This window comes from Phascolarctos cinereus, unplaced genomic scaffold, assembly GCF_003287225.1.
Source record: "Phascolarctos cinereus isolate Bilbo 61053 unplaced genomic scaffold, phaCin_HiC Scaffold_2;HRSCAF=192, whole genome shotgun sequence".
NCBI classification, from domain to species: Eukaryota; Metazoa; Chordata; class Mammalia; order Diprotodontia; family Phascolarctidae; genus Phascolarctos; species Phascolarctos cinereus.
In genome coordinates this window covers 2,358,716-2,379,851 of record NW_027555625.1, presented here as the reverse complement: position 1 = coordinate 2,379,851, position 21,136 = coordinate 2,358,716, and the positions used below count along the sequence as shown (strand labels likewise).

The 21,136-nt window shown below is 44.3% G+C and overlaps 1 long non-coding RNA gene across 1 annotated transcript; it reads right to left on the bottom strand.

Annotated features, from left to right (window-relative positions):
• Window positions 1–9,547: 9,547 nt before the first annotated feature.
• Window positions 9,548–21,136, bottom strand: LOC110194846 (uncharacterized). The gene is made up of 4 exons (XR_002320811.1): window positions 20,994–21,136; window positions 14,141–14,199; window positions 13,214–13,413; window positions 9,548–9,734 (listed from the first exon to the last, which is right to left on the bottom strand). It is a non-coding gene; the product is annotated as an uncharacterized LOC110194846 (long non-coding RNA).

Sequence of the window (21,136 nt, the reverse complement as noted above, 5' to 3'; positions counted from 1 at the left end):
TTTCTGAACTTAAGGAAAATCACTATGGGGGCCACTTGGAGAATGGGTTGGAGAGGGGAGAGACTGGTGTCCAGGAGATCAAATAGAAGGCTATTGTATTGTATTGTATTGTATTGTACAGGAGAGGTAATGAAGACCTGAGTCAAGGTCAGAGCTGTGTGAGTAAAGAGAAGGGACAGATAGAAGAGATGCTGTAGACATGGAGATGCCACTAAGAGACTGTTGATGATTTGGGAGAGAGTGGTTTGAGTTGAACTCTATGGTTGGAAGTCAGATTGCAGACAGGTGAGAAGAGAATGAAAGTATAGGAAATGGAGATGATGAATGTGTAGAGCCTTTTGTAGGAGTTTGGCTGAAAAGGGAGAAGAAATATGGCCTGATAATATGATTGTAGGTTCCCAGTGAGGATTTTTCATGATGGGAGACTTGGGTATGTTGTAGGTATCAGGGAAGAAACCAGTGAACAAGGTGAGATTGAAGATTAGAGAATAAGTGGACATAATAGAGAGGGCAACCTACTAAAAAAGATGGAGTGGGATCAAGGATAGACACAGAGGAAAGGGATTCATGATCTATAAATAGAAATATAAAATCTTCTATTTAACAGTTGAAGTCTTGCACCAGATTTTCCCTCCCTTTCTTTTCAGTCTTTTTATACTTTAATCTGCTTTCTGTGCTCTGCGATTCAGTAATCCTGGCATTCTTGCTGTTTCTCATTCATTTCCTGACTCTGTGCTTTTTCTTTTTTCTTTTTTTTTATTAAATTAAAAAAATTTTAACATTCTTTTTTAGTTTGAGTTTTAAATTCTCTCCCTCTCTCTATCCCCTTTCCTACTCATTGAGAGGGCAAATAATATGATACCTGTTATATGTGTGAAGTCATGCAAAACATATTTCTATATTAGTGATGCACCCCAAAAGGCAAGACAAATAAAGAAAATTAAAGATGATGCTCTTTAATCTGCACTCAGATGTCATCAGTTCTCTGTCTGGAGGTGGAAAGCATTTTTTTCATCATGGTCCTTTGGAATTGTCTTGGGTCATTGTCTTGATCAGAGTAGCTAAGTCTTTCACAGGTAATCATCATATAATATTGTTGTTAGTGTGTAAGATGTTTTCCTGGTTCTGCTCACTTTACTTTGTTCCAGTTTATATAAGTCTTCTTAAGTTTTTTTGAAACCATTCCCCTTATCATTTCTTATAACACAACAGTATTCCATCGTGATCACGCACCATAACTTGTTCAGCCATTCCCCATGGCAATACTGGGTGAAGTAAGTTGGTGCTCACTGGGCTTATGTGCCTCAAACCTTTGGTAGAGATTCCATTTCCTGTACCTCTGGTGTCTGGGTCTCTGGATGTTTCCAAGCACAGAAGGTCACTACCATCTCCAAAAGTCTATCCCCTAAGAGCAGGAAAGGACAGATCCAAAAGAGACAGAAACAACAGAGGGACCTTGCACTTATGGATGAGACAGGGGCTATAGCCTAGGTGAGGGAGGTCTAAGGCTTCTTTCCCACAAGAGGCCCTCAACAGTTAGTCCTCTTCACTCATATGCATCCAAATAGGAAAGAGACTGAGCTGTTTCCATGGGAGTCTTTTGTATGTACACCAAGTTCTGACTCAGCATCTAATCTAAAAGGCCATCAGTAGGTGGACTGGAGATATCCTTGGAATGCTTGCACATACTATGATGTAGAAAGCAGAGCCCTCCATTATGCATACCTAGAAAAAGGCATCATTAAACATCCACAGTGGCTCTCCTCTTAGGACTGGGTTCTTGTTGGCCAGTCTCTCTCATGCATTCCTGTAAAGGGCCTGGAATGGCCCACAAAATATCCACATGGGTCCCCTATTTATGGTCCCAAGAGTGGGCTCTCATTGGCCAGTCACCCATTGCAGTCATAATTATTTCTATAAAGGAGATGCCTCTCATACAGTAGGCATTTAATAAATGTTTGTTGACTTGACTTGACTTGGAATTAGACAACCTTTGATTTAGTTCCTGTGGTCTGTAATCTTTCAGTCAAGGAAGAGGACACAGAGAATGTGGCACATTGTGGCTGAACTCTGGCTCAACAATTTCTAGAAAGAGAATGGTATGACCTCTTCAGGGTATCCGGAGAGGAAAGAAGGTGGTGGGACCTCTGATGTGGCTGTAATGAGATGGACTGAGATCCCAAAAGAGAACAGAAGGACTGTGTGCCCATCCCTGATGTCCTTCTCACTGCTTCTGGAATGTGCAATTACTGATGGGTACTGAAGTGGCCACAGCTGTCTGAACATGAGGAAGGCTCAGAGCGGTCTCCAGTGACTGATGCGCCCCCAGGCTACAAATGATCATGACAACATTTTCCTGATGTTGGTAATCAGGTAATGGATGGAATGAGCACGTTAGGAAGGGAGTCCCTGGGTGATAGGGACAGAGTGTAGAGTGCTTACCGAATGCATGTGGTGGATGGTCATGGAATGTCAGTAGTGGGAGAATTAGAATGAAGGAAGAAGGGAGGGAGGGAGAGAGAGAGAAAGAGAAAGAGACAGAGACAGAGAGAGAGAGATCAATGTGGCACAGATGTTTGGAAGCCAAAGGAGTATTAGTTATGATGAGTCAGCACATGTGTTTGGGGAAGTGTGTTGTGGGTGACGAAAGGCTGAGAAGGCTAGCTAACACAACAGAGTATAGCATCAAGATCCAGAAAGGCTTGGACATTTTACAGTAGGGGTTCTTAATCTGAGTGTGAAAATGTTTTGTTTTTAATTTTTGATAACTGCATTTCAAGCTAATGGGCTTCCTTTGTAATCCTATGCATTTCATTGTATGTACTCAAAGTATGATTCTGAGAAGGGTCCACAGGCTTCTGCAGACAGCTATGGGATCAAAGACACAAGGAAGGTTAAGAACTCCAAACTCTAGACAGGGGGTCAGCAAACTAGGCCCTAGGGCCAAACCCAGCTCTGCTTTTGTAAAATCTGAGAACTCAGAGCAGGTTTTATATTTTAAAATAAAATGTTATTGTACTTAAAACATGTAAAAATACTCTTAGCTCCCCCACAGTACAACACCAGGAGGGCTGGCTTTGACCTTGGTGATGTAGTTTGCGTTGGGCTGAATTCAGCTAATGAGGCATGATTCAGTGGTGACGAGTTTGAGTCTTACACTAGGGTTCAAAAAATCAAGTCCCCCAAGTACAAAATGGGAGAGGCCCGATCAGAGCCCGCTCAGAAAACCATGTCTCTCCCTGAGTTCTCAGGAGCTGAAGTGGTCTTGTGCTGCCTTAAAGGGGCACAGTGGCCAGCACCAGGGAGGGGACAGTGCTGCTGTCCTCTGCCCTGGTCAGACCTCATCATGATGTTGTGCTCATGTTGGGCACCATAGTTTAGAAAGGATATTAATGACCCAGAGGGAGCCCTGTGGATGCTCAGTTGGGTGATGAAGGGTTTGGAGCCCTTGTTGTGTGAAAGCCAGTGGTCATGTTTAACCTAAAGACAAGAAGGCTCACGGGGGACAAGATCAAGTATTTTAAAAGTTGTCCTAAGGAGAACAAAACCCTGGCGGCCAGAAGAGCCGTCCCCAAGTGGCAGGGGCTGCCTCTAGCCGTGCTGGCTTCCCCTTCTTGGAGGGCTTGAAGCAGACTAGCACTAGATGGACCCTTGTCAGCTCTACTGCAGTGAGGATTCCTTAGGTGCGTGGATGGCCTTGTATAGCTCTGCCTCACTTAAATCCAACTCGCTCACAGGTTGAGACATCTCCCTTGCGATGCCATTGGTTCTCACCAAGAAGGAAGGATGAGCAAGATGGGCTGAACTTGATGGCCTCCCCGCCCCCCCCCCACCCCAGCCTCTCTGTGATTCTGTGGCCTTGAGGTTTGTATTCTGCAAATATTTATGGATTAAATTTATGATGAGGGAACAGAATGAATGAGCTGCAGCTGACACCTTTGTCCTGGTGCCAGCCACCTGAGTATGATATTCTGAATCATTCCCAAGACCTTGTGTGAATGAAGGCACCATCATTAGGCAGCAAAGAGCTCAAGGCTAGGCCTGTGCCCATGAGTTTGTCTGGACTGTCAGCCATTAACGTTCCCATCTCTCTGCCTCTGTCTCTATGTCTTTGTGCTTCTCTCTGTGTGTCTCTGTCTCTTCTCTCCCACACACATCAGGTAGACGTCTTTGTGAGATAATCTCTGCGGGGTGAGCTTTCCTAGGCAGGCCTGCCTTGTGAGGTCTGGGACACCTCTGTTATCTTTGGGATTATACCAAGTTCAGGGAAGTCTGAAGCAAAGTGTCTGCACCAGCTCCTTCTAGTCTCTTTGCATATTAACTGGAAACCCGGGCTCTGGTAAAGTGTAGTCAGAAGGAAGAGCAGGGGAGGGATTTGGAGAAGATCTGATTAAACTCTAATCTCTTCATTATTACCATATCGGAATGAAGGCTGCTGGTACTGACAAGCAGGCCTGCTTTTATCCCCTGTGGGACTTAGCCATGAAGAGGAGCAGCAGAAGAAGATCTCTCCTGAGCTCAACTCAGCAGATTGCTCTGTGGAATTCCCCTTTGCTAATGGGATCTCCCTTTGAGAGGCCAGGGGGAAGCCCCAGGACTCTGCTGGGGCTCATTCTCTTCCTCACCTATCAGATCCCATCAGTCGGGGTGCCATATCTTCTCATTTTCACCTGCTTAGTATCACTCATATCTGTCCCTGCCTCTAAAACAGCTGCCACCCCAGGACATTCCTCACTGCCTCCTCACTAAGCCCCCTGCACCAGCCCCCTCACCCCTACTCTTCCCCTGGTAACCATTCTCCCACTGATATCATCTTTCCTACTTGTGGATCTGGTCACATTACTCCTTTATTCAAAGATATTCAATGGCTCCCAATTGTCTTCACGTAAAGTTCACACTTTTATTTGGCTTTCAAAGCCCTCCACAGCTGATGTCCTCTTATCCTTTCTGTCTTAGCCCCTCTTACTCCCTGAAAGTGGCCTGGACTCCAACCAAATGTGGCCACCCTTCCCCTGAGCACTCTCAACTCTCCAACTCCATGTTTTTACCTGGAACTCTCTTTGCCCAGAATGGCCTCCCTCCCCTCTTAGCTTTTTTGAATTCCTATTCACTCTTTCAATTCAATTCAATTCAATTAAAAAACATTTATTAGTACCATATTGTGTGCCAAGCGCTGTGAAAAATGAAACATAACAAGACAAAACATTCCCTTGCCCTAGGAGCTGATGTCCCATGAGGCAGACACTGCCTTCACCAGGAAGAGAGGAAAGCCAGGGCAGATGAGAGAAGCCAGACTGTGGGCTTGGGGTCGAGAGGGAGACTTCCAGGGAGTCTCATGCTTTTGGAGGGGAGGAGACAGATGGGGCAGCAACGGTTGGCCCAGAAGGGATGCCTAGGTTAGGGCCATCACTTGGGTCTCCTCCATCTTTACAAACCCAACAGTCCATCTGCGTTCCTATGACTGTCTGTCCTGTGGCAGTCCTATGTTCTGTCCATTGCCTCCCAAGAAAGGGAGGACAGACCAATGGAGAGCAGTGGAAGTCTGAGGGTTCAAGCTGTCTGTGACCCCCCCACCCCTGTGTTTTTGGTGATTCGGCATAGCCTTGTGGAAGAAACCCTGGCCTAGGAGTTGGGTGGCCTGGGATTTGCTCCAGGCCCTGGCCCTTGCTGGCTGTGTGATCTTGGACAGGTCACTTTACTGCTGGGAACCTCAGTTTCCTGGTCTGTAAAATGAGTATGACCAAACTCTGAGGGATGCTATGGGGGGGCTATCTGCCTCTGTGGGCAGAATGCTATGGAGCAAACAGGGAGGGCCCATGGGAATATGGTGATGAGTGTCTGGGAGTCACTATGAGTAGGGAAGAGATTTTAGTGGAAGCCAGGCAGTAAGCCTGGGCAATTGAAGAGGCTGGTGGAGAGGTGGCAGGGTGTGTTGGGCTGGGCAGAGGGCTGTTTTATATGTCAGCTCCACCACTTCCTCAAGGGGATAATCAACCTCTCTGACTCTCAGTGTCTGCATCTGTTGGATGAGGGTCATAAAGCTATCATGTCTACACTAAGTAAAGGTTTGCAAAGTGCTTTATGTATCTATGCTTTCTCACAGTAGGTGCTACTATTATCTCCATTTTACAGAAGAAGAAGGATTTTGTTGGTGGGATGGGTTCTTGGAGTTGATTTTGATTGGATGAAGAAATCCATACTAGCCTCATCCTCTAGATTTAGAAGTTCATACAACCATCCAGGGAGAAATGAAGAGTGGGCATTGAAGAATCTGCTCAGGGAATCATACAGAGGGTACTTCTCCAGCACATTAGCTCAATGGGGGTAAAGTGCTATAACCACCAGAGCAAAAGTATAGGACTTGCCCAGCTGAATGGGATCAGGTTGGGTGCCAACAGCACCACCTGATGGTTGAACTGTTCTATGCATCCTTCCAGTGTTGTGCATGCTCCTTGAGGGAAGGAAAAGTTCTTCAGTTTGTCTTTATACCAACACCCAGCAAGTGACTTGGACTAGAAGACACTTGATGAAAGCTTGTTGGGTGAGGACCTCATCCCACCCAACTAAATGGCCCTCATCAACACAGCTAGTAATTAGCAAATCCAAGATTCAAACCCAGGTCTTCTAATTCCAAATTCAGGGCACGTTTCAATAAATCATGCTTGTGTTCCTTCACATTGTGCTGACCCTGTCAAAGGATGTCACCAAATAAATTCTGATTCATTTAAATGATAATTACGGTCCCAAAGTACCTTTTGGGGGGGGGTGGGGAACATTTTGGGTTGTCCCAGAATCCATGAATGCTGATGAAGTCCATAAGCTCCAGACAGAAAGGCCCCAGCCTCCCTATCTACACTGAGCAGTCTACACCTGTCTACCCACATGTCCTGGGTGCCTTCCAGCTATCATCCTCCATGCTCATCCACCTGGTGGTCGTTGCTTGGCACAAGGTGGCCTCTAACAAGCAAATGTAGGAGGGATAGGGCTTTCTTAATTAACATCCTCCTGCTTCTCCTATCTTTTCTGAAGCCAGTACTCTAGAGATCTCAAGACTCTGACTGACAACAGGCATTTCGTGAGTGCCCGTGCTGGTGTGTCTGTCCTTGGGCACGTCCCCGGCCTTTCTTTGGCTGGCTTTCTCTGGACACAGTATTGTTAACCTTTTGCCCCAGGCAGATTCAATGTTTTTGTGGCAATTTTATGATGAAAATTCCAGAAAGACTAATGGGGAACCTGTGACCCAGGTGTCCGCCCAGATGCACAGATCTCTCAGCTGGGACCGGAATTGAAAAGCAGGGCTTGTGGGTCAGATTTCAAATACCAGAAAATCAGGCCATCTGGGACAAATGCACTTTCACACCAACGCAGGCGATGGAGTTTTATTTCCTGATGATAAGATGTGAATTGGTATTCTGCGTTGCTTAAACATACACAGTAATTATCAGCTGTGCATTCCGGCTCAGATACAGGCTGGGATTAAACTTTCTCAGTGGGACCTTCCAGGTGTGGGGTATTGGGATGCTAGTCTATTCAGTGAATAAAAATTATGAAATACCTATTATGCTCATGGCACTATATGAGTCTAGGAGGTTTTATTGAGTGCCTACTCTGTACCCAAATCCTGTCCTTGGTGCTGGGGGTGGGGATGAATGAAGAGCAAATGCTCTTACATGTGCCAAACACTAAACAAAGGGCTGGTGATGCACACACAAGAGCAAAGAGATCCCTGACCTTGGAGAGTTCACATTCTAATGGGGGAGGCAACATGCATGAGGGGTGGTGACCTCCAGGGTCACACTGAGTATAAAAGAAAGGGAAGATTTGGGGTGTCCTCTTGAAGAGTAACAAGTGTAGTTGGGAAGACTGCAGTGGACTGCCCCTGCCTGGAGGCCCCAAGAAGAGGCTGGATTGTACTTTTAAGCTGTGTCATAGAGAAACTTCCTGCCCAGATCTGGGTTGGACTCAATCTCGCTTCTGAAGTCTCTGCCAGGTTGGAGATCTGGTGATGCTGTGGTCCTGGTGCAGTAGAAGAAATGCTAGCTTTGGGGCCAGGACCTGGATTGGGGTCCCAGCTTGTAACATGCTTCCTAAAGGACCCTGGACAATCCCTTCTACCTCTCAGGCCTCAGTTTACTCATATGTAAAATGAGAAGATTGGTTCTAAACTCTTTGGTCCAAGGACAATGATCAATGAGGACATTGGTACTTAGGGCCACTGAGACACCTCATCACGGTTGGGGAGCCTGGAGGAATTCCATGGGGACAGTTCCCAGATCTTCTCTCCTCCCTTCCCACCCAACTTTAGTTTGCTGACCCAGCCCCTCTGGCCCCCTCTGCCCCCCTCTGTCATGAGGTGTAAAGTACTAATTGAGGGTGCTTGACTTTCCTCTCCAGTGTTGTAAACCCAGAGGCCAACAACTTCAACCCAGCAAAACAAAAGAGAATTCAGTCTCAGTAAAGGGAAATAATTGTTAGTAACCTGGCACAAGCACCCAAATGCTTCCTGTCAGACACTGAAAGTGCAGACAATGAAGCGACAGTCCCAGCATGACCAGGAATGTCCAGGCCTGGCTTTAAAGAATAATGAGTCCCCCCCCCCCAATTCCCTCAAGACAGCTGTCCAGCTCACGAGGTGCCTGCCCACTGTAGGCTCATCGCTGCTGTGACAGCACACTCAGCTCCCCCACAAGCATGGGTGTGAGTGGCCTGGGCTCTGTCACTGGTGCTTAAAGATCTTTGGGTGAAATGAGTCTGGGGGGTGGGGGGATAGCAACTTTTTGCACACTTCCTCAATTTCAGGAGTGGCTTCATCAAACCTTTGGATTCCATCTTAAAGATTATAGGAATAAAGTTTTACTCCCTAGACTGAAGTCTAGGGAATAGTTGGGATCCAGGGAAGAACTAGTCAGCAGCATACTTAAGCTGTGCTTCTTATCCACCCACCCATCCACCCATCCATCCTTAGGTTCATAGTTTTGTTTCTTGTTTTTCTTTCTTTCTTTCTTTCTTTCTTTCTTTCTTTCTTTCTTTCTTTCTTTCTTTCTTTCTTTCTTTCTTTCTTTCTTTCTTTCTTTCTTTCTTTCTTTCTTTCTTTCTTTCTTTCTTTCTTTCTTTCTATTTTTTGTTTTTGGTGAGGCAATTGGGGTTAAATGACTTGCCCAGTGTCACACAGCTAGTGAGTGTTATGGGTCTGAGGCTGGATTTGAACTCAGGTCCTCCTGACTCCAGGGTGGGTGTGCTATCCACCTAGCTGCCCAGTTAATAGTTTTTAATGAGCCCCAGATATCTACTTGGAAAGAAAGGGGTCTCAATGACATTTTAGATTGTTCTTCATTTTTGGACACTGTCTGTAATCTGAGGCATATGTATTCTGTGATGCAGAGAGTGTGGAAGAAATCTATCAACCAACCAGCCTGCTATGGACCAAGAACTGTGCTCAGTTCTGGGGATAGAAAGACCCAAATGAACCATCCTGGCCCTCAGAGAGTTCACCTTCTTCTAATGAGATCAGTCAGTCCATCAACCAACCAGCATTTATTAAGTGCCTTCTGTGTTTGGGCTGGGCATTGGGCTAGGTTCCGGGAATACACAACAGAAATTTAACTGAGCTGTACCCAGGGGTTAGGCTGCCTAGGAAGGAGGTCTTCAAGCACAGGTGTACAAGTATTTATCAGGCATGTTCAAGGATGAGATCCTGCCGAGATGCCTTCCAAATCTCCAATTCTGTGAAGTACCTGGAGGATATGTACAAAGTCAATGCAATGGAATTAGGGTGGTGTCTGGGGATGAGAAAAGGCCTCCAACATAGTCCAACATAGTACTTGGGCTGAGCTTTGAAGGACAACTAGACTATTAAAAGGTGGCCTCAGGGATGGTGTGCATTCCAGGCAGACAGCTGTGCAAAGGCATGCAGATGGGAGATGGAGAATCAGTCAATCAGGCAATAAACATTTATAAAGTGCCTACTATATACCATGCCCTGTGCTAAGAGCTGGGGATACAAAGACAAAGGCAAAAGACATTCCCTTCTTTCATGGAGCTCACAGTCTAATGGGAGAGACAATAATCAAACAACCTTGTACAAATGAGATATGTATGGAAAAAGCAGAGACAGTATAGAAAGAAGGCTCTGGAACTAAAGAGGGGGATCAGGAAGGGCTTTTTGCAGAAGATAGAGTTTTAGATGAGATTCCAAAGAAGCCAAGAAAGGTAGTGGGCAGAGATGAGAAAGGAGAACCTTCCAGACGTGATGGGCAGCCAGAGAAAAACGCCCAGAGCCGAGAGATGAAGGGTCTTGTTCAAGGACTGGCCAGGAGGCTGGTGTCATAGGATGGAAGAGGATGTGGAAAAGTTTAGGGTGTAAAAAGACTGGAAAGTCATTATGCAGGTTACACCAAATGGAAGATTCTATAGGGAGCCACTGGGGTTTATAGACCAGGGGAGTGCCATGATCGGATCTGTACTTTAAGAAGATCAGTTTGGCAGCTGAAGGGAGGATGGACTGGAGTCTTGTGTGTGAGGAAGAGCAGAAAGGTCCATTTGTCTGGACAGAGGAGTATGTTAAATGGGAGTATTGTGCTGGACTTGGATCACAAAGAGCTTTAAACATCAGAGAAGAGTTTCAAACTTGCTTTTGAAGCTTGAATCCAGTTGCCAAGTTGCTAAGACAGATTTCAGGTGTGTGTACCTATGTGTGTGCTCATGTGTGCACATTCCCATGCACTCAGGCATAACCACATCTGAATCTTATTGGACAGCTGATGGGGCAAGCCTGGGAACTGGAAAGCGAAAGCAGCACAGACTAATTGCCAGTATCTTCTTGGGTTTAGGGACCAGGATTTCAGGTTTGGATGCCAGGGAAGAGGCATTTGCCCCCCACTCTGTGGACACACAGCGGAAGAGCACTTCAGCCCAACAGAAAACTGGGATTAGCCAAATGCAGATCTGGGGGAGGGGCTCAGTGTGACAAGGGTTTCTGTTGCGGAGTGCTAGGGTAAGGGTGGATCTGATGGGGCCTTATTTTGTTTGCTAAGAAATGCTTTTTCCTCTCTTCTGCCCTTCTTCAATCTGCTCCCTCCCCCATGTCCTGCACCTGGCAGAATGCTGGGCACATGCACAAGGGCTGAAATTGAATTTGTCCAATTCTCAACTTTTCTGTTGATTTGGGCATTAGTGGGGAGCGTTCTGCCCAAGAAGCAGATTTTGCTTACAGCCTCCAACTCTAGAAATCCAACAGAAGCTTGGGCTGACAAGAGAGCATACCTACTTCACTACGGTGAGAATGAATGAATTATGCTTAGAGTTGAAGAAATACCACTGACGCAGGTGGCAAGGGGCTATTCTGGGTGAGTGGGCATTCCAACCTCCCCTCCCCTCCACGTGCCTCTCAGATGCAGAAGCTGCTCTGCGAGTTCTTGGGGCTGGTTCGCAATGATCCCTTTGTGGCAGCAAACAAGTCTCTTGATTATTCTCAACAGGAGCGATTGAGCATTGTTTGCACCATTTGAAAGCCCCCCATTCGGTACCTCCCTCTACACACAATGCTGCTTCCTGTTCAAACAATGGGATATGATGAAGGGTGCTTTTCAAGGAGAAAGTGTTAACAATAGTGTCCTGAATAATAGTCTTTGTCTGGCACTCCTCTCTTCTGGGAAGGGGTTGGCTGTCCTCTCATGGAACTGGGGTCAGTTGAGGAAAGAACCATACTTCCTGGTGTGCTGTGCAATGAACACCACTGTCTGATTAGGAAATACATTTCTCATGAATCCCCAGGCCCCAAGGCGTCAGGCGGGTGAAGCTCTGGATGCCATGTGGGCAAGGACAGAATATTGCCACAGCAAAGAGGTTGGGGGATAAGGAAGTAGAGGAGGGGGCATGGGGGTTTGTTTGGGGCTTTCAGTCCTGTTTGATCGGAGAGAGTCAAGGCAGAAGTCAAAGAACAGGCTGCCAGCCAAACTCTGAGTGGGTGAGCTAACCAATCTTAGAAAATTGTGAAGGTCTGCCAAGGTCATGTAGCAGCTGAGGAGACCAAGAGCTCTAAGTAATGGCTACTTAAGGCTGTCAAGGCATTCTGTGATTTCAACTGGTTTGTAGGTGGAAGCCCTAAGTAGGGAAAGCTCGCTGCTTGATTTAAGCTGGACAAGAGGAGAAGGAGAAAATATTCATTTGAGGAAGGGTTGCTGAGTATGGCTTTTCGCTTATTTTATTTATTCACCTCTGGCTTTTCATTTTTTTCCTGTTACAATTACATGCTTTGCCAGTGCTATGCTGGGGTTCACCTTGGATTGTGTTAGCATGATCATTGTTCAGCATGAGTTGACTTTAAAGCCCCTCACTCACTTTCACACTGGGATGGGGGCTTGAGCCAAGTGGGTACCACCAGAAGAAGCCCTCCACAAGCATGGAACTAGATCCATGAGGGGCCGGTTCTGGCCAGCCTGTGGGTTACACTCATGCCCTGTTTGACAAGATGCCCAAGGGAGGCTGTGGGAGGCCCTGGCTATCATCACTGACATCGGGCTCCAAAGTCACAGGTGGCTCCTCACTCTTGGTTTCCTTCAGGAACGGGGCCACCCTTTATGGACACCCTTGATGTCTTGAGGGGTCTGTGATCTTAGCATTTTCCCACTGGAATGGATCAAAATCCACCCTTGCCCCCCCGTGCATATATGTATATGTGTGTATTAGCATACATGCACATATACATGAAAAATGTGTGTACACATATATGTGTAAATACATACACACACATACATACGTGTGTATATGTGTGTGTGTGTATGTATATATGTATATATAATTTTGTTTTTGGTGAAGTCTGAGGTTCTTGGTAGCGTTTATCATAGTTGAGCCAGGGAATGAAGGCTGGACAAAATCCCTTTGCTCTTCTCAGCCATCTCAAAGCTCCATTTCTTCTTGACTCAGGGCACCCAGGCTGCATCTTTAATATAGGTTCCACATGTCCTAAAACCCCTATTCAGAATCATTTGGGGCATCAGAAAGGGAGAATGGAAATGCTTGGGGAAATTTAGGCTTGTCAGCCTCTGGGCTTCATCACTCTAGAAATATTTCATCACTTCAGCCATGGAAGGAACAGGAAGGGATGGTTGTGTGCTGTGCACCATTCTCAAATCTTACAAGGGAATAGATAGCGCTAATTTTGCAGTCAGCTAACGATATTAATTCCATTACTGAGATACTCTTGGCTACTTACCAAGCCTGTGAGAGTGCAGGAAATTCTATTCAATTCAATATGCATTTATTAAGTTCCCAGGATTTGGGTCTTGAAGAAATTTTAATGATGATGGAAACTGAAGAAGTCTGGAGAAGGTCCCACTGAACCCAAATTCAGATCCAAGTCTTCTGATTCCCAATAAAGCCACTTTCCCACAGACACATGTGCACTGCTTAATTCTAGGGTATAGGGTGGAGACAAAGAAATGAGCCCCAATACTAGCCTTTAGGAAGCAGGTAAACTCTTAGTGCAGTGGTGGGGGGGCGGTGTGTGGCACACATACCAATAACCAGATAAACCACTGGGGCCCGGAGCTTTGCTGCCAGGAAAGCTCTCTCTCAGGAGTCAGCAAATATTTACTCTAATTACCCCTATGTGGCACCTTTTATGCAGTCAGAAAGATTATGGACTTGGGTGCTAGGTAGTCTGATTGCTAATGGAGGTTACAGGTTAGTAGGGGACAGGACATAAGAATGATGGGCCAAATGCATAAAAGGACTGTCATCCCACTGTGGCTCTGTCATCGACTCAGAGCTAGAAGGGACCTGAGAAGGTCTATTCCACCCTTCCTCTATGGAAAGAGGAAGTTCAGGCTCAGGCACTTGCCCAAGGTCACGTGGGTCAGAAACGGCAGCCTAGGGACTGGACCCCAGAGCCAGCTCTTTCCCTGCTGTACCAAATGGGCTCTCCGAGTGATGCATCTTGTCATTGGAGATTTCTGGTCCCCAGTGTTAGCCATGACCCACTTTATCATTCTCTTTACAGCATCTCATAATAATCTGGAATTGCTGAAAGCCATTTCTGTCATGTACCTTGGGATGTTTCTTTATTTTTACAGCTAAAGGATCTTAAGGTCCCTCTTTCTTCCCTCACGAACTGGGTCACTTTGGATACATTAATCCTTACCAACATGGTCTCAGCGGTTGATCAGAAGGATAATTTTGATGGCTCCATCTTCGAGTGGTCTGACAAAAAACAGACATTGACAGATTTTACACAATTGTTTCTGTCCATTGAAATGCAGCCTGACCTGGCTACCTCCTTGTCTTACAATCGCAGCAAGAGAATGTTGACCTGGAGTGTCACCTCCCTGCCCTTGTGGGGCCTGGTTCCTGATGGGCCACAAACCATCTGGGTTTCTGTGGGGGAGTCTGATCATTAACACAATGGAATAACAGGCTAAGTATTTGAGAAGGCAGAACCTCCCAAGTTCCTCTGTCCTTGGCCTCTAAAGCAGACTGGGGAGAACGCCGTAGCAACAGTTTGCCTCGATTTTCCAGAAACACTTAACGGTATCTCCCATACTATTCTTGTGGATAAGATAGAGAGACTGGAAAGGACTAGAAGATGGAATCAGGACTGGTTACATGGCGGAACCCCAAAGCTCTTCTTCACAATTGCCTGGTAGCTTGGCAGGGTATCGCTGATGGAGTGTATTGCCGGTCTGTAATTAGTCCTGTGCTATTTATCGGTAATAGAATAAGTGGCTCGCTCACCACAATGACCAAGGACACAAAGTGGAAAGAGATTGCTGATAAGCTGAGGATAGACTCAGGAGCCACAGAATTCTCACCAGGGTAGAATTGTGGCTGAATCTAATTGGACAACATTGAGGATGATGATGATGACCATGACAGCCACTCATATTTCAGAGTGCCTTAAGGTGGGTGAAAACAGTTTCCTTAAAACAACCCTATGGAAGGGGCAGCTAGGTGGTGCAGTGGATAGAGCACTGGCCCTGAAGTTAGGAGGACTTGAGTTGAAATCTGGCCTCAGACCAAACACTTGACACTTACTAGCTGTGTGACCCTGGGCAAGTCACTTAACCCCACTTGCCTAAAAACAAAACAAAAGAAAACAAAACAACAATCCTATGGGGTAGGTAGATGAAATGTGTGAAGAGAAGATTGATGGAGACTTACATACATTGGTTCAAAAAATGAACTTAGCTGAGTGCATGACGGAGGAGGTATGGTTAGACGCTTGTTTGTGTGGAAAAGATCTGAGGGTCTGAGCGGCCTGCAAGCTCGATACAAGTCAGCAATGGGATGGGTCAGACAAAAATGGTAAATTGTATTAAGAGGGACATAGATTCCAATATCAAAGAGGTCATAGTCTCATTCTCCTGTGTCCTGGTCAGACCACAGCTGGTTAATTGTATACAATCTTACATGTCCCAGCTTAGGAAAGATATTGATAAAGTAGGGAATGAAGATGGGCAAAAGCCTTGATTCCAGGTCATATGAGAATCAGTTGAAGGCACTGGGGATGTTTAGCCTGAAGAAGGGAAGCTCCAGAGTAATGTGAGAGCTATCTTAAAGTATTTGAAAGGCTTTCACTTGGGAGAGAAAATTACTTTGCCCTACTTTGCACCAGAAAGCAGAACTAGGAGGGATGGGTGGACATTGTAAAGAGATGGAGTTTGGCTTGATGTCAAGGGAAAACACAAGCAACCTCCCAACAATGAGCACCATCACAAAGTAGAATGGGCTGTTTCAGGAGGTAATGAGCTCCCTGTCACTGGAGGTCTTTAAGAAGGGGCTAGACAAGGCCTCTGCTCAGGAATGTTGTTGAGGGGATTCTTACCCAGGGACAGGTTGGACCAAATGCCTCTGAGGTCCCTTCCTGCTCAGGGAATCTGTGCTTCTGTGATCTCACACCTAGGATTTCACCAGATGTGTCAGCGGGAGGAGTCTGATCATCATTTAGTCTGACTTTGGATCAAAAGAACAGGTGGTTCCAACAGAGAGGAAGTTTTAGAAGGTTACTTAAGCATGTTGATTTTTCCATCAGCCTTTCATTATGACTATCAGAAACTAAAGTGTTTGCAATTAAAGTTAATGTGTGTTTCTCTGCTCATGACAGTACATGACTATTTAAAGATATGCTGCATTTTTATAGCTAAGAAATGCTCCAGGGAATGCCCTTTGGCCTAATGGATATGCTCGGCAGTATCCATCTGTGCCTCCTTTGGGCAAATAGCTGGTCCTGGGAAGTGATGGTGGGAGGTGGGGGTGCAGATTACAGTGGTGAGTGCTGATGTGGGGCAGGATAGACCTTCTGCAAGGGTGTATATGTCTGATTGGTTACCTAGAGCCCAATGTGTGCAAGGTGTGCTGGGAGTGCCATGGGGAGGGACAGAGGAGGACCTAAAAAGGTTTCATTATGGCCTTCCTAGCCTTAGTTTAGCATCTCTGTCTTGTTCCAGAGTTTTTGCCATCAGGCACAACTATAGCCTTTGGCCTTTGGCAGGAGCCACTCAGCTGTGGACGTCTCCCAGGGCTCAGCCTTTGGGTCTTTCTGTTCTCTCTTCCTTCTGAAAGAGATCTCAGGGAGATCTTGAAATTTCATTCTGACTCTGACCAACTTCCTCTGTGACCTTGGGCAAGTCCTTTCTCATTTCTGAAATTCAATTTACTCATCTGTAAAATGATGAAGTCCAAGTGGGTAATCTGTAAGTTCTCAAGCTTTAATCAGAAACCATTGCAAACAGAGTAGAAATGAAAGATTTCTTTCTCCACATACGAAGGGAAGTGAATAATCAATGACAAAGAGCCTGCTATGTGCAAGGTATTACGCTAAATGCTTTACAGATATTGCCTCACTTGATTCTCACAATAATCCTGGGAGGCAGGTGCTATTATGATCCCCATTTTGCATTTGAGGAAACTGAGGCAGCAGAGGTTAATGATTTGCCCAGTTGGTAAGTGTCTGAGGCTGAATTTGAATTCAGGTCTTCCTGACTTCGGGACAAATGATGTAGGCACTGTGGTGCTCCCTAACTATCTCTAGGACAGTGGGCTCCTTCTCTTTGTGATGCTGGTATTGGGAAGAGAAGACTTAGACCCACTGCGAGGCAACTGCTCTATAGTATACACAGACACACATGTATGTATGTCTATTACATATAGTATATATGTATGTATGTATACATGTAGTTACTATGTGGTGCTGTGAGCTTAGTGGGGCAATTGATTAGAGTTATCTCTGGCCAATTGACTTTCTAGCCAGCTCAGATGCCATACTTATAGAAAGCAGGGAATATTTTCTCCATCTGTAAAATGAAGGAATTGGATTTGAAAAGTCCCTGTCCACTTTGAATCAATGATCTATGAGCTTATGTATAGAGATAACAATGTATTGACTAATCAGCGGCATTTGCAGAGCACCTACTGGGTGCCAGGCACTGTATTCCATGCTAGAAATACCAAGACAGTGATTGAAACAGTCCCTTTGCACAAGGTACTTAGCTCTGCTGGTGAAACAACAGAGGAACATACAAACCCAGAAAATAAATACAAACAAATGCAAAGTAATTAACCATAAGGTAGTTTGAGAGGAAAGACACCACCAAGAATCTTCACTAGTTCCCTACTACCTATCACATCACATTCCAACTCTTCCATGTGGCAATCAATACCTCCCTGCGATCTGGCCACAGTCCCCACCCCAAGGCAGCCTACTTCACATTTGGCAGCTCAAATTGGTAGAAAAGCCTTTCTCTCTCAGGTGTATTAACTGTCCTTTCCAGCTTCATGTCATTTGCAGATGTGAGAAGTCTGCCATCTATGTCTTCAATCAAATCATTGATTAAAATGTTAAACAGGGCAGGTCCTAAGTCATGTATCTGGGGCACTCTGCTGGATACCTCTTTCTGAATCGACATTGTCAACATTAATGACAACTCTTTGGATCTGGTTATTCAACTAGAGCTGAATGCACCTGGTTGTACTGTCATCTAGCTGACATCTATCTATCTTGTCCTCAAGAATAGCATCAAAGCTTTGTCAAATGCTTTGCTGAAATCCTGGTATACTGTGCCTACAAAATTCTCCTGATTTGACAGTCTAGTAACCCTGTCAAAAAAATGGAAATGGTACTTGTCTGGAATGGCCAGTTCTTGCTGAAATCATTCTGACTCTCATCCCTTTTCTGGTTGCTCACTATCCACTCCTTTGATACTACATTCTAAATAATGTCCTGAATTGAGGTTATCTTTAATGTTGTAGAGGTTGGAGTTTATACTCTCTTCTTTGTTTTGAAAATTTGGGTTATGTTAGCTCATCTTGAGTCTTAGAGTCTGTCTTTTTCAGAGAACAGAACTAGAAGCAATGAATTGAAGCTGCAAAGAGGCAAACTAGGCTTACTTGTAAGTAAAAACTTCCTCACAGTGAGAACCATCTGAAAGTGGAATGCTGTTTTGGGAGGTAATGAGCACCCCTCAATGGAGTTTTTTGAGCAAAGGCTGGCTTACCACTTGTTAGGGGTGCTGTAGAGGGGATTCTTAGTCAGGGATAGTTGGATTGGATTGCCTTGGAGACCATTCTAGCTCTAGCATTCTATTAGAAAAGAAAAAAAATCTTTCCAATTATGCAACTTCTTGTAAGTCCAACAAAAATTTCTAGAAGAGTTAAAACAGGAGTTACAGAAATGGTTAAAATGATTATAAAAACCAAATGAGAGAAATAGAGGAAAGAATGGGAAAAGAGACAGGAACCAGGGAAGAAAGATATGCAAAAAGAATTAATAGCTTGGAAAAAGAGGTACAAAACCTTACTGAAGAAAATAACTGTTTGCAAATTAGAATTGGCCAAGTGGAAGCTAAGGATCCATTGAGACAACAAGAAATAATAAAACAAAGTCAGAAGACTGAAAATATAGAAGAAATTGTGAAGCATCTCATAATAAATTCAACTGCTCTGAAAAACAGATTGAGGAGAGATTATTTAAGAATGATTGGGCTACCTGAAAGCTGTGAACAAAAAAAGAACCTAGACATCATATTTCAAGAAAAGTGTACAGATATCTTTAGAACTAGAAATTGAAAGAATCTACTAGTAACCTACTGAAAGAAAACCCAAAGTGAAAACTCTCGGAGATAGTACAGTCAAAATTCAGAGCTTTGGGGTCAAGGAAAAAATACTGCAAGCAGCCAGAAAGACAGAATTTGAGTACTAAGGAGACACAACTAGAATAACACATGATTTAGTAGCCATATCTTAAAAGGGGAGGAATATGATATTCCAGAAGACAAAGGATCTAGGCTTACATCCAAGAGTCACCTGCTAAGCAAAACTGAATATAATCCTACAGGGGAAAGGGAGGCTTTTAATGAAATAGAGGACTTTGAAGCATTCCTGATGAAAAGACCAAAGTTAAGTAGAAAATCTGACATACAAACACAGGAGTGAAGAAAAACATTAAAGTTAAACATGAGTGAGAAATCATAAGGGATTGAATGAGATTAAACTGTTTCCATTACTATATGAGGAAATAATACATGCAGCCCCTCAGAACTTTGTCATTGCCAGGGGCCAGAGAGGGAGGCTAATTAGACAGAAGGCCTGGGCATGATTCTGTTGTGTTTGGTGATCTGAAAAGAAGAATGGACTGGATGGGAAAGAGGAATAGATTGGGAGAGGGGGGAAGGTAGAGGAAGAATGGGGAAAATTATTTCAAATGCATGGAGTGCAAAAGGAGGAGGAAGCAATGGGGAAGAGCAGTTGATATTTGAACCTCACTCTCACCTGAACTGTTTAAAGGAGGAAGGAATATGCCTACACAGAGTGGGGTACAGAAATGTATCTTAACAAACAAGGAAATAGGAAGGAGAAAGAGGTTAAAGGAAAAGTGGAGCATAAAGAGGGCAGATTAAGGGAGGCATTGGATGGACACAAACAAGACTCTTCAAGAGGGGCGAGGAAGAAAAGAGAGAAGTGTAAGAAAATAAGATGGAGGGAAATACATAGCGATCATAATTGAAGGTGAATGAGATGAACTCAACCAGAAAATGGAAGAGAATTGCAGAATGAATTAGAAACTAGAAGTTAGAAACAAAATTTAACAATATTTTGTTTATAAGAGAGACATTTGAAACATAAAGCTACACGAAGAATTAAAATGAAGAGTTAGAGCAGAATCTATTGTACTTGAGCTCAAGTAAAATAGGCAGGAGAAGCAATTGTGATCTTATACAAGTCAAAGGCAGAAATAAGCATAATTAAAAATGATATTTTGCTAAAAGGTACCATAGACAATGAATTAATATCAATGTTAAACACATATGTACCAAGTGGCATATCATCTAAATTCTTAAAGAAGAAAGTTCAATAAATTACAAGAAGATATAGACAATAAAACTATAATAGTAGGGGACCTATGGACCAAAAAATAAATAAGCCAAAGTTAAGGACCTGAATAGAATTTTAGAAAAGTTCATATGTTAGACCTCTGGAGAATACTGAATGGGAGTAAAAAGGAATATGACTTTTTCTTAGCTGTGCATGTCACCTTCACAAAAGTTAACCATCTATGAAGACATAAAAACCTCACAAAGAAGCACGGAAAAGCAGAAACATCAAATGCATCTTTTACCGGCCATAGTGCAATAAAATTACATTCAATAAAAGGTCATGGAAACATAGATTAAAAATTAATTGGAAACTAAATAACCCAATCTCCCCGCAATGGATGGGTCAAAGAAATAATTATAGAAACAATGCTTTCATTAAAGATAATGACAACAGTGAGACAACGTAACAAAATTTGTGGGTTGTAGCCAAAGCAGCATTTAGAGGAAAATGTATATCTCTAAATGCTTACATCAATAAAAGAGAGAAAGAACAGATCAATGAATTGACATGCAACTAACCCCGCCCCCCAAAAACCAACACTTCAAATACCTCCAAGTTAAACACAAAAATATACATCATGAAAAACAAAAAAGAGATGAACATAATTAAAAGTGGTAAGCACCTACTATGTGCCAGGCACTGTGCTAAGTGCTTTACAAATACTTTCATATTCGATCATCAGAGTCCTCTCAGTGCTTGACTTCTGGGCTTGTTCTGGCACCTGGATGGGGTCCTGTTGCCTGAGGACCCTTTACCTCTATGCACAGGG